This window comes from Pagrus major, chromosome 12, assembly GCF_040436345.1.
Source record: "Pagrus major chromosome 12, Pma_NU_1.0".
Lineage (NCBI taxonomy): Eukaryota > Metazoa > Chordata > Actinopteri > Spariformes > Sparidae > Pagrus > Pagrus major.
This window is the reverse complement of record NC_133226.1, coordinates 9,944,006-9,958,929: the sequence shown is the minus strand read 5'-3', so window position 1 is coordinate 9,958,929 and position 14,924 is coordinate 9,944,006. Positions and strand designations below refer to the sequence as shown.

Genomic DNA, 14,924 nt, shown 5'->3' with positions numbered 1-14,924 from the left:
GCATCTCCAAGTAGAGAGAAGGACCGGATGAGTGAAAGCAATACTCCTCTCACCCCATGTGCTTTTCTATCCCTGTTATAGAGCCCAGACAACAGTTGCAGTCAGGGCAAATAAAACAGGGTTGTTGTTTTTCTTTTAAGTGAGTTAGTGTTAAGCGTGACCATATATCGTTTTATTATTTTGGGGCTGTGAAGCTGTTTTTGAAAAAGTCTGTGTGTGTGAATCAAGGTTGTATCTGTTTTTCACAGCAGGTTGCTCTCCTCTTTAATCCAAGATTTATGCTACTACTTTATGCAGTGACAGACTAGACTAGACTAAAGACACATGTGGACTGGATCGAAAGTAGTGGTATAATTATGAAATCCCAGTGTTTGTAATCAGCACAGTGGTCCAAAATATACAATTAAAGGGTGACAGACTCCTGCAGCGTTCTTCAATCTTCAATCGTTCTTCGGGGACCTCTGCCTGCCCTGCATGTTTTAAATGTATCCCTGCCCCAACACACCTGATTCAAGTGAATGGGTTGTTATCAGGCTTCAGCAGAGCTCGATGATGAGCTGATCATTTGAATCAGTTATGTTGGGACAGGGAAACAGCTAAGACCTTGTCCACACGTACACGATATTTTTAAAAATGCATTTTCCCCTCCTTTCTTGTCCACACGTATGAAAATGCAAAGGTAGGCTGTCAAGGGCATGCCAAAGCAACAGGTGGCGATATAACCTCTACCATTAGGCCACGTTAGCCAATCAGAAGCCTGCCAAACCTGCTAAAGGAAACAAGCCAAAAAACCCCAGGTTTCCTGTTTACATATTAACACTGATAATGGCGTTTCTGAATATCTTCACCCTGATAGGAGTTTTACAAATGCTCTATTTTCAGTATTTATGTACTTACGGCAGGCCAAAATGCATAGAAAAAGCTTAGTTCTAAGAAGTACGTGTGTACAGGGCCTAAAACATGCAAGATAGTGGGGTCCTGAGGACCAAAATTGAAGAACACTGCATTAATCAATATTGTGGCAACATCATTTCACAAAAAAAAACAAGTTTTTTAAAGCCTAGGATACATCTATATTACTACAAACATATGTAACTAAATACAGGTGCTTTAATTAGTAATAAATTGCTGTGATAAGGAGGGACATGCTACATTCAATTTATTAGAAAAGTTAATGGCAAAGCAGGCTTATTAATCTGATGGAATGTTTCATGAAGTATGAAGCACATTATGCAGTTCTGTTTATGGGAATTGATTTTTAAAGATGCATATGATAATCATAAGCATATTATTTACATTATGATGGGCATTTTACATAAAATAAATAGCTTTTGTTGTTATGATGGTTATGATAATATTATATTAGGGCTGCAGCTATTGATTATTGTAGTAATGAAATGATGTGTTATGAAGACAGACTATATTTCTTTATTATGTTGAAGGGTTGTCCAACACGTGCTGACCCTACTCACTGCAATCAAACTAAACTCAATTACCTGCTGTATTGGATTGGTACAATTTAGCCTCCAACTGCTACCACACTCCCTGATATTTTACTTTCTGGGGTATTTCATGTATCGCTGTGAGGACAGTAGTTTGTGTGTGTGTATCATTGTCATAATAGTAAAATAATGATATACGTTCTTAACTAGCCATCGCTTATAGCCATAATTAATGCACATTCTGTACTAGCCTTCACCTCAAATCAGCAATCATATTGATTTACTGGTACGTTAAATGCTAACGTTAACGTAATTTGTGTCTGGTCTGCTCTGTGTTGACTGGATGCGTTACATTAGACTGGGTGATTTACGGCTGAGATGGTGTTGCATTGACTTCATGCTATTGTTGGAAGCTATTTTTCAGCTTGAAATGATCCCAAAATTTCTGATGGCTCTCTGATGTTTCATCTGGCCTGTCTCTATTCTTTGCCTCTCGCATTTTTCTCTCCCTCCAATTTGCAATATGACCCAACAAATCATGTCTTGTTAATGTCAAAAAACGTGTTTATGTTTTTTGTCCCTGATCACAAAGAGACTTGCCGCTACAGGTGCAGCCACTTCAAAAATGCCTTGGGAAAGCATGTTTTGGGTATAACATCTGTGGAGTGAGTCTGCATGTGCAACCAGCCATCATATGTACTGTAATTAAAGCTGTTGTACACGTTATTTTCTAATTAATATGAGTGTTGAATAGCTCTGTATTCTAACAGTAATCACTCTAATAGCGTATTTCATCAGTAACCCACGTCTCTCCTTACCCTGCTCATGCGGTATAAGAGAAAAGACATTTTCCGTTATCCCTGCCCACTTTATCCAGTCAGGAAAGAGAACTCCATAAGGAGGTGGTCCTGTCTGCTCAGGCAACAGGCAGAGAGCAGGATCCTCCTGTTCTGGTATGTACACCAGCAATGATGTAACAGGAAAAGCCACCAATCCTGGCACTCTCGGTGACAACTTATACTACCAGGCCAAGCGATGAAAAACACTTGAAGAAAAAGAAAGTAGCAAAGAGAGCTGCCTCGAAAAAAGAGAAAGGAGTCGTGCAAGTGTGGTGACATAGACAGGAGGGAGGACAGGAAGTTAGCTAAAATTACGACATCGCTTACAGCAGCTTGAATGTGACCATGGGAAAACAATGTTTTTGCTGGCGAAGCATCTCGGTGTGCAAAACACAGTGTGCTGTCTATAGTTATAAAAATTAAACAAAGAGTAATTCTTAGTAATTGACAGGGCAGCACAATTAAATTAAATACTATCAAGATCACAACATGGCCAAGGGCATTATACTAATCACAAGAAGCTGCAACTGGCCTACAGATGTTCTTCTGATGTGAGAAAACATGTTTTTTTGGTACAAATCCCAAAAAATGCCACATCATCATGACAGAAAAAAATTTAGATTGTGGTGCAAAAATGATGATTCCAACTAATCTAACGACCTTATCTAATATCAGAAATCATATAGAAATCGCAATATTTGTCAAAATAATTGCAAACTTTTTTTTCCCATACCGTGCAGCCCTAGTAATGGATTCACTCAGAAGTACTTGAGGATTAGCCCCTGCCCTACATTTTACTCTCCAAAGTAATTGCCTGGATCTGGGAAGACAGTGACATCAGTCCAACATGATTAAGCAGGCTGTAAACAAGTCAAAAGTTTAGCAAGATTATTAAACCACATAATTTGGAGGTAAATCTGTCATCAATAATCCCTTATTGACCGGGAAAAACTTTGTGTGTTCTCAACTATGGGAAGCATGGAAATTGGTTTATAAACTGTCTTGGGCGTTCACAACAGATAGTTTGGGTAATAACTTTAATGATTATCCTCTGTTCCAAAAAGTTTGGCTAACCTCTGGGCCTGTTTTAAAATCTGCATGAATGTGTGACTGCTCATGGTTTTTGCCCCATCTGAGACCTGACCCAGATCTCAGCAAGTATGTTTGTAAGACATGTTGTTATTTTTACTCGTAGGAATGGTGGCCAAAATCACTAAAATAAGTGTAAGATTGCAAGAAACCAGAATTTCCCTTTAAATGTGCCCCGACAGGTGGTGCAGTGGTTAATAAAGCTGGAGTTAACCATGCAGCTCACATAGCCTGTTCAGATTAAAACACTGAGTCAAATAGCTTTATACGAGCTCTGGCACACGCACGCCTCAGGCCTGGATGTGGAGGTACTGTGTTAAACTGGTGTTGCGAATGGTGCTTGTAATCACAGTATGGACTGCCCTCTTGGGTATTATTGTGATAATAAACGACTTTCAGTAGCCATTTATTTCACTTCAGGGTCCACAAGAGCAGCAATATGGTGCTGAAAGTTTCCTGAACATTAAATGATAAATGTGTTCCGAGCTGATCAACAATCCATCGCACATGCAGTCTGAAAGCTGTACTGGCTTCATTTGTTAGAAAGAATAATGACGCATCTGTGGCGTTTTGTAGCCATGGCAATCTATCGATACATCCCCCCAAAATATTTTCTCAGGAGACAATCTATCATCTTCCCAATCCACGCTGTCATGTCATGTATCCGCTTTGAATATATGAGAATGCGCATGGCTTTTTAAAAATGTATGTCTTCGTACATATATTTCACTTGAAACACTTCATCTGCGGTGTTTTTCATTGTTGTTCCTTAAGGTGTAAGAGCCGTAATGCAATTGTATCAGCCTTGCAACAGAAGGTCAGCTTTAAAAGGTTTCCATTACTGAAAAGGTCAGTGCTTCCAGGTGTGAAGCACAGCCACGACAGAGACGGAAAAGTCAGAAACATTGAAAAAACATTTAATTGGATGAATTATCTCTAATTGTGTTAGAATTATTTATTTTTTGATGTTGTGTCCCCAGGGATGCTGGAAGTCTGACATAAGACATCAACACTGTGACCATACATGGTGTCAGTGTTTGTTTGTGAACTCAAACAGCTCCTGTGCTGTATTTCTGGATGTGTGTGCGTGCACATATTATGTGTGTGGGCTGTTCCCTCCACTACCCTGAGCGGTGGCTAGGGGGTGCACTGTGGACACGGTGTGTGTATAAGCAAGAGAGAGAGAGGGGGGGAGAGAGATAGAGAGTGCGTGTGTGTCTATGTCTGTGTGTGTGTGTGTGTGTATGTGTGTGTGTGTGTGTGTGTGTCTGTAATGTATTCCTGCCTGTGGCTGGGCTGGTCACATGGGGAGAGAGCAGCCTGTTTAAAACAGCCTCTGCTCTCTCACTCAGAGCAGTGTGAGACACAGAGACAGACGCACACGTTCTCTCTCTCCCTCTCCTTCACGCGCGCACACACACAAATGCTCATGCACGCAGACGGCAACTTTCCTCTATCGGACTGACACAGCACACACGCCGGGATAGACACACTCCCCTCGCTACAGTGGAGAAGAGGATAAAGAGTGACAGATCAGGAAAAAAAAGAAATACAGAAAAAGAGGAGGTTCCCAGTGAGTAGCCAATTGATTTTCATATTTTTCTTATTTTGTTTTTAATGGGGGGGACTTTGTTCTTCTTCATCGCTGTCTGACCGGGGACCTGAAGGGGACTGTGAGAGGGACAGAGAGTTGGATGGAAGGAGGAGGGAAAAAAAGAAGGGAAGGTGACAGAGGAGAGCGGAGATGTGGTGCTGTAGTGCAACATCGGGATACCTCTCCATCAATCTGTCCCTCTGTCTGTGGGATCTAACGCTGTTAATTAGCAGGGTGCGCTTGGAATGAGAGGAATGCCATTGCACGGAGCTGGAGTGGGGCTTGCTTCGGACTCTTGTTCTTTCCTGTGCGTGTATGTCCCCTCTGTCTTTTGGTGTTGTGTATGTTGGCTGCATTGTGGTGGTCAGCCAGACCGATGTAGAGCAGATTCCCTGAGACACATGCTGCCCGGGCTGTGATTAATAGAAAACCATTGATATGCAGATGGAAGAGGATAGAACACGGCACTCTTTCTCCAGTGATATGAGTGATGTCTCGGTGGCGGGGGGACAGGGGACAGTCGCTGCCTCTTCTCCTAATCTCTGCCGTCCAACTGTCTCTGTTTCTGTTTGTCCCTCTCTGTCTTACTGACTCTCTCATCCTTTCCTCCCTGCTCGTTTTTGTTGCCGCCGCTGGTCTCTCTCTCTTTCTGACACACTCTCCCACTTCTTACAATCCTTTGCTATCTCTGTCTTTGCATCAACTTTTTTCCCCTGTCTCCATCTGTAGCTCTACATGCTCTTTTTTTCATCCAACTCCTCACTCTCTGTCTCATTTTCTCCCCCACGCTGGTACATGCGGGTATTCATAGTAGATTCCACAGTTGCGTAGAAAGAGAGAGGATCGCAGAGTTGTGAGGAGGGAGGGGAGGGTGGGGAGAGAAAGGGAGAAGAAAGAGAGAGGAATGAAGGAGAAAGTGGAAGGAGGGGAGGGTAAGGGAGGGGGGGCATTGAAAAGGCTGACACTGGCTTGGACAATTAGCCCGGGGAGTCCGTCCTGGGGTGCTATTCTGAGAGGGGCTTTGGCCCCTGGGCCCTGGGCACTGGGTCACGGGATGCCTTGACCCCTCCAGTCGACAGCTAGGCATGGGAGCCATTATCACGGCCTGATTGATTAGCACCGAGCGGAAATCCCTTTTCTCTTCTCTCCTTAGGAGAAAGAGACGGGAGCTTTTTGTCCTTTTGCTGCTGCTGGTTTGGTATCTGCCTGTCTGAATGTGGAAAGCTCTGGCTCTTTTTTTTTCTTTTTCTAATGTTGTCAGTTATGGAGGTCTGCTCTCTATATATCTTCTCTCTCTGGGGTTGTCTTTTCATCTCTCACTGTCTTTCTCCTAGTCAACATGTGTCAGTGGGTTGGAGTTTATTTAATATTTATTTAACCAACAAGACAGTTGCCCCCTGAGAAAGATGCTGCAAAGACTTTTTTGGGGACTTGACTTGACTGATCTGATTTTCACATTAGTTCTTTCATTTTCATGGTTCATTGAGTCTCTGTTTTGTGCACCTGCAGAAATAGTTAGTGATGCATTTCATGGGCTACCTGGAAGTTGTGGAGAAATCAAGCAGTATAGGCACATGAAAGAAAACCAAGCGATAAAAAGACATGTGGAGGAAAATGTGATAAAACACAAGAGTGGTTGGGGACAGCTTGGGAAAATGAGCTCCTCGCTCCAGTCTGTGCGTTTCCCTTTTATTGTGTCTCCATCTCCATCTCATTTCTCTGTTTTGATCTTCCCATCCCTCGCTAACTCTCGCTACTTTTCACTCACCCTCAACATCCCCCCCCCAGACTGGGAGTTTAGCGGGGTGTTTAGCCCAGCTCACGGCTGATCAAAGCAGTGTGTGTCAGACTGGGCTTAGCCCAGGCACTCCTAATGGAGCACCGTTTTCATGCCTAGTTGGTGGTGGAGTGGGAGGGAGAGATGGGAGGTTGCTGGGGGGGTGCAAATAGAAAGAGTGACAGAAAGAGTTCAAGGGAGGGAAAGACTGCTAGACAGACAGGCAGACAGAAAAAGGGGCACAAATAACAACGACACAAGCGAGCAGATGAAGGCAGGCAGGCAGAGGGAGGGGGACCATTATGATTAACAAGCAAAAATAGGCAAAAGATGAAAAGTGGGGAAAAAAAGACAGAAAGGCAAGAAGGAGCAAAGACACTTGCTGTCAAAAGCACACAGAGAGGCAAAAAGTCCCAAGACAGGCATACGGAGAGACGGGCAGTCAATGTCTTTCCAGCCCTTCTTCTACTGGCGGGACACAGCACCGAGAGGGCATACAGTTTAGGCCAGCACAGGATAGCTCCCACACATGGTTTGGTTTTAGGTTGGAAGCAACACCAGACGGGAAGAGGTGTGTGTGTGTGTGTGAAAGAGAGAGAGAGAGAGAGAGAGAGAGAGAGAGAGAGAGAGAGAGAGAGAGAGAGAGAGAGAGAGAGAGAGAGAGAGAGAGAGAGAAAAAAGGCAGACTTGTGTTTGTGTGCCTGGGTGCATGGTAAGCATCTGTGTGCCCGTCTGTGGACGCCTGTATGCCAAGCACCAGACAGACATGCATGTAAACCATATATAATTTTTTTTAACAATATACTATAGAAGCCATCTAGACTTGTCGATGACCCTAAAATTTTGAAGTTTTACGTCTTATTAAGACATTTTTGGAAGAGAGAACGATTTCTCAGTATGGTAGGAACAAAAGTTACTATTCTGACCTTGAGAAATAAAAAGTCTTTAAATTGGAGAATGGTACTTACATCTTGTTAAAGGGTCTGTGATGACTGAGAAAAAGACAGTGGTGACATTTGAAAGTGATTCTCAAGGAACTGAGAGGTAAAAATTGATTGAGAAGTGATGTCAGGGTTGATTAACTCTCTCTTAAAGACAGCTAGAAAAGTATTAAAAGTAAAAGTGTATTTCTGTGCCTTTATATACTTCTGAACCTTTCCTCCACATTCACATTCTTTACTTTTTTCTGTCTCTTCTCCTTCTTGCAGCTTTCTTTCCCAAGTTTCCCTCTTTATCCCCCAATATATCTTTTCCAATCCATTTACTTCCCCTTTGCTCCCTTGCTCAACCTCTCTCTGTTGCTGTCTCCTCACCCTTCCCTCTCCCCCCTCATCCTTCACTTCTACTCTCTCAGGTCCACTTACCTTCTCCTCTACACTCCTTTTTTTCCTCCTCCTCGCCTCTCCTCTCCCATCCCCACCTCCCAAATGCTGGTGTTTATGCTTCAGACAGAAGAAAGGTAAGGTAAAACTAGGATAATATTTCCCCTAACATACTTACTGCCTGGGTAAACATCCTCCGACAGATGTCCGAGCGTGGGCCTGATCAGAGGAGGGCGGGGAATCTCGCTGCTGTAACGTACACAAAGGGCTACAAATTGGAAGCCGGTGTGGAGAACGGGGGAGACAGAGGAGTAGGGAGGTACGGAGGTAGAGTCAGTGACTTCTCGCCTTGAAAACTAAACAGTATCTTGAGGGGTTGGGTTCTTAAGCTTTTTCATTAGCAATGTAAAGACTAAATTTATCAGGGTTCTTACCTCTAGCTGGCAATGACAAGCACTATCTCTTGTTGGAAGGACAAACATTACTTTACCTTTATTACCTAATTAATTTACCTGACAGTTGAAACTTTTGGCTGCGGTCTGGTTCATGTGCTCTCTGCAAGCAGGTGTCCGAACTTGGCCAAAGATGGAATCTTAGCATCAGAACCTGCGCTCTCTAAAAAGGCTGCAGGTAATGATTATTTTCATTGTTGATTAATCTTTTGATTATTTTCTCGATTAATCTATTAGTTGTTTTGTTGATAAAATTAAATGAAAATTGTAAACCTGTGTTTCCAAGTCCAATATGAAGTCATCCAACATCTTTTGTCCAAAATCCAGAAATTTTCAGTTTACTGTCAGTAGTAAAGGAACCAGCAAATGTTCACACTTAAAGTGTGTGGAAAAAGTGAAGTTTGACTTCTATGCTAAAGAAAATTACTCAAACCAATTAAACCGATATCAAAATAGATGCAATTTGTTTAATAGCTGACAACAAATTGATTAATTGATTGAATCAGGGAGGTGATTCCTGTCTGATTCCTGTATATTTAGCTGACCATGTGATGTTGGTCTCATAGATACACTTCATTCATGTATCTACAACTAATGCTTCAGCAATAGCTCCTTGAAAAATAAGGTGTGGAAGACTAAGAAAGATAAACCTGTGTTGACTGTGTCAGATGTATTTAATCAATATTTCACAACTCATACTGCTCATCTGATTTTCAGATTGCAGCCAAAATTGTTGAAATTCAATAAAACTACGACCAATAACTGGATTCAAAATGATTGAGATTTAATAAGCTGATTCGCTAGATTTGGATTTGATAAAATACTTTTGAACCTCAACCATAGGAGAGGCTGAAAGTAGTAAGGAGGGTACAAAATAAATAGGAGATTTTGAGTAAGCATGTTTCTGTCTATATGCACGCATCAGAGACAGTTTAGAGACCTCTGAAATAAATGCAGACGTGAGCTTTGTGCGCAACAAGCCTCCAAACGGCAGCAAAGACATGAGAAAGCCAGTGCTCCTCTCTTCGCGACGCACAGCTCCCACGCTTTCTACTTCTACCCCTCACTCTCTCTTTAGTTAGATATGCCACTTGCTGTGTGCTTTTATCTACATGCACCTAAGGCTGTAAAAACATGACACGATTTTGTTAAGATTTGGCCCCAATTAAGCAGCCTCACATGCATTTCAGAGATCTGCATTTTACGACGGTTTCCTCTGTGCGCCCTGAGCTGGAAGATCTGGCTCGGAGGGGGACTTGGTGTGTAATTATTTCGGTAATCCGAAAGAACTCTTGTGCTTTCTTTGTACATTTTTAATACAGCGAGGACATGCTGATATTAAACCACTCTCTAATGCCATAACTCGTGACATGTCCTCTAACTATGGATCGGGACCTTAAATTGCAGAAAGTTGTGAAATGTGAGCTTCTCTTCTTGTAGTCCCCCTTTCTTTTTGCTCTATTCATGTGTTTGCCTGCTTTTGAGACAGTCTGTCAATCTGCCTATTTGTCTGCCAACTTATGTGTGTTCTGGTGGGTCAGTGTGTGTGTGTGTGTGTGTCAACTTGTGTGTATATCTGCATGCCTTTGCTGCATTTTCATCCTGAGACAGCTCTCCATTCAGCCCCCGTAGCATTCTTGCTTCTCACCAGGCAATAAAAGAGTTTGTCTCCTCAAACTTTCTGATCAAAGCAAACGGGGATGAAAGGAGCGAAATGGATAAACCCGTTAATGAATATGCATATCACTCACTCACCCCTCCAACGCTTATACTAGCCCATACCCTTTTCTACACACATGCACATACACACACACAAGAGCTGCCTCCACCAGTAGGGGGCAAACTTCCTTTAAAGTGTTTTTCCCCCATTGTTAATTAACATCTGGGAGACATTCCATTAAATACTGGTGGACCAACATGCTACCTGACAGCAGCCGCACATTTTAGTCTGTATATTAGAAACATGCACACTTATTTTTGCATTCTGACGGATAAAGTGCTTTCTTTCAACACATAACAATAATTTCCTCAGACACAGGCATTATCTATATTTAAGTGCATCTTGAGGATAAGCAGAGTGGAGTAAATGTACCTCCAGGCTACAGTATAATATAGAAGAGTATGTATGTATTAAAGGAATACATGAAGACATGTGAGTGAATCATGAGCTAATTCTTGGGATACATGTGTGATGTGTACGTCCATCCATCCACCCATCAACTCATCCACTCATCCACTCATCCACGCACACACCAATGGGACAGCCATCTGGAGCAGTTTGGGGTTCAGTATCTTGCTCAAGGACACTTCCACATGCAGATCAACCCTTCAATTAGTGGATGACCCGCTCTACCTCCTGAGCCTACAGCTGTCCATCTATCCATTCATCCATCCGTCCGTACCTGTCTATTTTCACTGTGCAGTATTACGGACTTACTTACTACATGCTTTTACTTTCATTAGGCATATGTATTACCTGCTTTTCTCCTACTTTTTATTTTAAGATGGTTGACCCTGGTGCTAGCTTGTGGTCACACCAGATGAATGAAAATTAATTAAAAGAGACCTATCATGCTTTTTCATTTTTTACTGAACTGATTAAACGAAGATGCTCTGTTGTTGTTGTTGTTGTTGTTGTTGTTGGCAGTACTGCGTCAGGCATGCGTGAACTGACCAATCAGAGGACACTGGGTATTCGGGAGGGGGGCATTAAAGAGACAGGAGATAAAAATGGATTGTTCAGACAGAGGGGGAATACGGTGCTGCAGCACTGGACAGCATAAGCAAACTGATGTTTTTGGATAATTAAAGCATGTAAACCTATTCAAACCCAAAATAAAATTATGAACCTGACAGTGAGCATAATATGTCTCCTTTAAATTACAATTATGTTACATTGTTATATGTGGCTCTTTGTTGGCATATGAAACGTTTAGAGCATCTTTTTAAATGGGCCGAATCAAGAGAACTAATGTGAATATTGGATTTTATTTAAAAGTAACTCTGTGTCTTTGTAGCTTTTCATCCATTCGTCCACAGGTTTGCTGATACCTCTGTAGCTCTGTTTGCCAAACAGTTGTTATCAGCGCTGTCAGAAGTAACCGATATCTCTTGACTTTTCCCCTCTCGGCTGCTCATCTGTGTGATAGGCCGTGAATGTGGCATTATTCTACCCACCGTGTGCACTGAAATCAATTATTCCTGCAATCACCTGCTCCTTTTGAAGAAATGCATGGCTGTATGACCGCAAAAGAGGAGACATTTATAGTTTGATGTGTTCATTAATCATTTACTATCAGCGTACTGATAACGCTTTGATCCTCAAGGTGCTTTTTTTTAAAAAAACTAAGCACAGCTTGCGTTCAAACGAACAGACCTCTTGTTTGTAGTGGTTTTGAGGTAATTTATCTATCTCAATCTCAATGTTGAAATGCATTTACTGCTGGTTGTGCTGTAGTCCAATTTATTTTAATAATTATATATGTGTGTGTGTGTGTATACATACACATATATATATATATATATATATATATATATATATATATATATATATATATATATATATATATATATATATATATATATATATATATGTATGTTTTAAATAGGACAAATCCTAGGGCATTGTAGCACACCTAAATGCTCAAATGGAGATGGGAATCAATATCAATATGGGCAACATAAGGGGAAGCAGAAAGGTATTATCAAATGTGACATCCTCATTGTGAAACTACCCATTTAAATTTTGACATGCTGTTGCCATGTTTCCTGCATCCTAAGACAAGGTGGGGACAGCGTGAGAGGAAAGCTGGTAACTGAAGAGGTCAGCTGACAAGACTGTGGTCACTTCTTGAGAAAGAGGAGAGACACGAAGGTCAGGAGAAATGCCTGGAAAAGTTGAGTCTAACAAGCGAGAAGAATGCTCTCACCTGAGGCAAAATAAGAGAATTACAACAGACACTGAAGACCCAACAGGACAGAGGAGATGCTCGGCATAGCTAACAATATGTGTGATTCTTGAGTGAGGGATTAGAAAAGACAAGAGGACTGGATAGACGACTGGAGAGGTTAGGAGAAGGCTAACAACAAAAGTGATTGTGGTCAGAGGAGGGGAGCGAGGAAAACAGAAGAACACAGGAGATTCAATTATGGAACAGAAGATAGTTTTACTGAGGGATACCATCAGGCATGATTGGGACCAGAAGGAAGGTGGCAGAAGAGAGGAGACAATGAGAGGAGTGGATGGATCTGGCAGAGGCTGACAGCAAACATGATTGTGGTCAAATATGGGAGAGGAAGTCTAGAAGCAATGGGAGGGTGAGTGGAGGAAATTAGAGGTTAGGGAGGACTATCAACAGACACGATTGTGATCAGTTTCTAGTGAGAGAAGACCGGATGCAAGGATGGGAGTAAGACAAAGGAAGCTGGTGAGCACATGGGAGCCTAACACCATTATGGCTGCTTGCTTGATTGAGGTCAGAGAAAAGGATGAGGTGCAAAGATTGGAAAAAATGAGAGGGGATATGTGAGACAGAGTCAAAGGTGTGACGTGACAATTGTCATTGCGCACAAGACAACTGGAAGGAAAGGAGAAGACAAGAACATGGGAGGACCTTATCTGTCTTTTTTACTCTCACTAACTCTCATAATTTTGTGTTTTCAAACAAGCGAATTTGCAAGCTTGCAGCCACTAGTGCGTTAAGTGCAGTTGCTGGTACAATTTTGATCCTGTATTTTCCCCAAATAACCTGAAAACATTAGTAAATTGGATTTTTGCCTTTGCACTGACAGTTCAAGTGTGAAGTTTTCTGGTTGTTGCACATCATACTGTAATCAGGTCTGCTCTCTCCGTACATCAGCAGTGGGATGCTGAAACATGGCTGTCCTCATCTGTTTTCATGTTTGCTCCTTTTTTTTAAAAAATTCGAATTGAGACCTGACATCACCACGCCTGTGTGTAGAGAATGTTCACATCTCTGAGTCTGTGCCATGTTATTAATAATGCACTACGTTAAAAATGAATGAGATTTCCATCATTCGGAAAATCAACATTAGGGCTCCCACTTTATGATAATGACATGCAGATATCTTCATCTGTTTTTTTTTTTGGGGGGGGGGGGGATATTATTTCTCTCAGCTATGAAATATATATAGACTGTTGAAAGGCTTTGCCGCTGACAGTGCCCGCTGTAGGTGTGTGTTTGTGCAGTGTCATGCCCATCCAATGCCTTTATCCAGTCGGGTGGATGAAGCTGCTGTCTTTACATGTGCGTTACTGCTTATGTCCATCTCTTTCCATATCCGTCCATATATTTGCTCGCCGGTGTGTGTATATGAACTTGCGTTCATGCACAAGTGTGTATATGTGTGTGTTTGTGCCAGAGTGAGTGCCTCTCTCAGAGCCGGGGGCTTTTAATCTATTAAAGCCTGATCCTTAAACACTAATCAATGCACCCTTTTATATTTCCATTACAGTGCAGAGGGAAAGGGATAAATAAAGCATGACAGTGGAGCTCAATAGTGGCCACATAACGCTGAAAAATCCCTACGGTTGTTCAAATGCACGAGACAAGGCTATACTTACTTGTGTCAAGAAACCGGTTGCTAGGCGCTTGTGGTAAATTTTAATTCAAAATTAACTTTTGATACTAAATATAGTTTATTGCTGTTACATGCCATTACCCTCTGATGTTGGGAACTACATATGCTAGTGATCCTTCTGTTTAGTCTAATCAACTTGAGTAGCATTATTTGTGTTATTCTGCGAGATATGGTTGTTTTGACTGATTATTGTCATATTTTGTATTTATATAAATTCATGAGCCTTTTTATTTACACTTAGTGACACTAGGTCAGCTGATGAATTGATCTCAAAAACTAAATTATATTTTGTAGTTTCAAGCATTGTTTCACTTGGCTCTGATAACATTGCATTCATTTACTTCATTGCAAAGTAATTTCTAAATCTGGAAACATTTTGACAGCACCACAGTGAAGTCTGGCGGGGCAAAAAACAAACAGATAATGAGAAGGGTTGTGAACAAGCCAGTAGTTTAGACGGATTATTTATTTTTAATTATTTATGATTTATCATTTAATTTAGTCTTTATTTGGAGGTAAAAGTAAAAGTGAATACTCCGGATATGGCAATTTACTGTATGTCCCTCATTGCGCAAGAAAAGGATGTTTACATGTAACCTCCATGTCGCCCTAATAATTTTACCCTTGTTTAAGACTAACTTCTGCTCAATCCAGAGTGCCATGATGTTGGGTCTTTATTAGGGATGTCGTGACCTCGATTGTAAGTCGGATATCGATCGAAATGACGTCATGATCCCACCTTTGAAATCAAAGGTGGGATCGAGGATTTAGCCCGCCCCCAGTATATCACTTGATCGTCTGATATTTT

General features: G+C 41.6%; 1 protein-coding gene across 2 annotated transcripts in view; it reads left to right on the top strand.

The window, feature by feature from the left end:
• The first annotated feature begins 4,742 nt into the window (after positions 1-4,742).
• cntfr (ciliary neurotrophic factor receptor) overlaps positions 4,743-14,924 on the top strand; it is a 238,751-nt gene continuing 228,569 nt past the window's right edge. The window contains exon 1 of one of the 2 annotated variants that reach the window (XM_073478558.1): positions 4,743-4,943. The gene's annotated coding sequence lies outside the window, so the exon portion shown is untranslated. Of the gene's footprint in view, positions 4,944-8,630; positions 8,694-14,924 lie in introns of those variants that run through there. The other variant, XM_073478559.1, reaches the window with a different exon arrangement.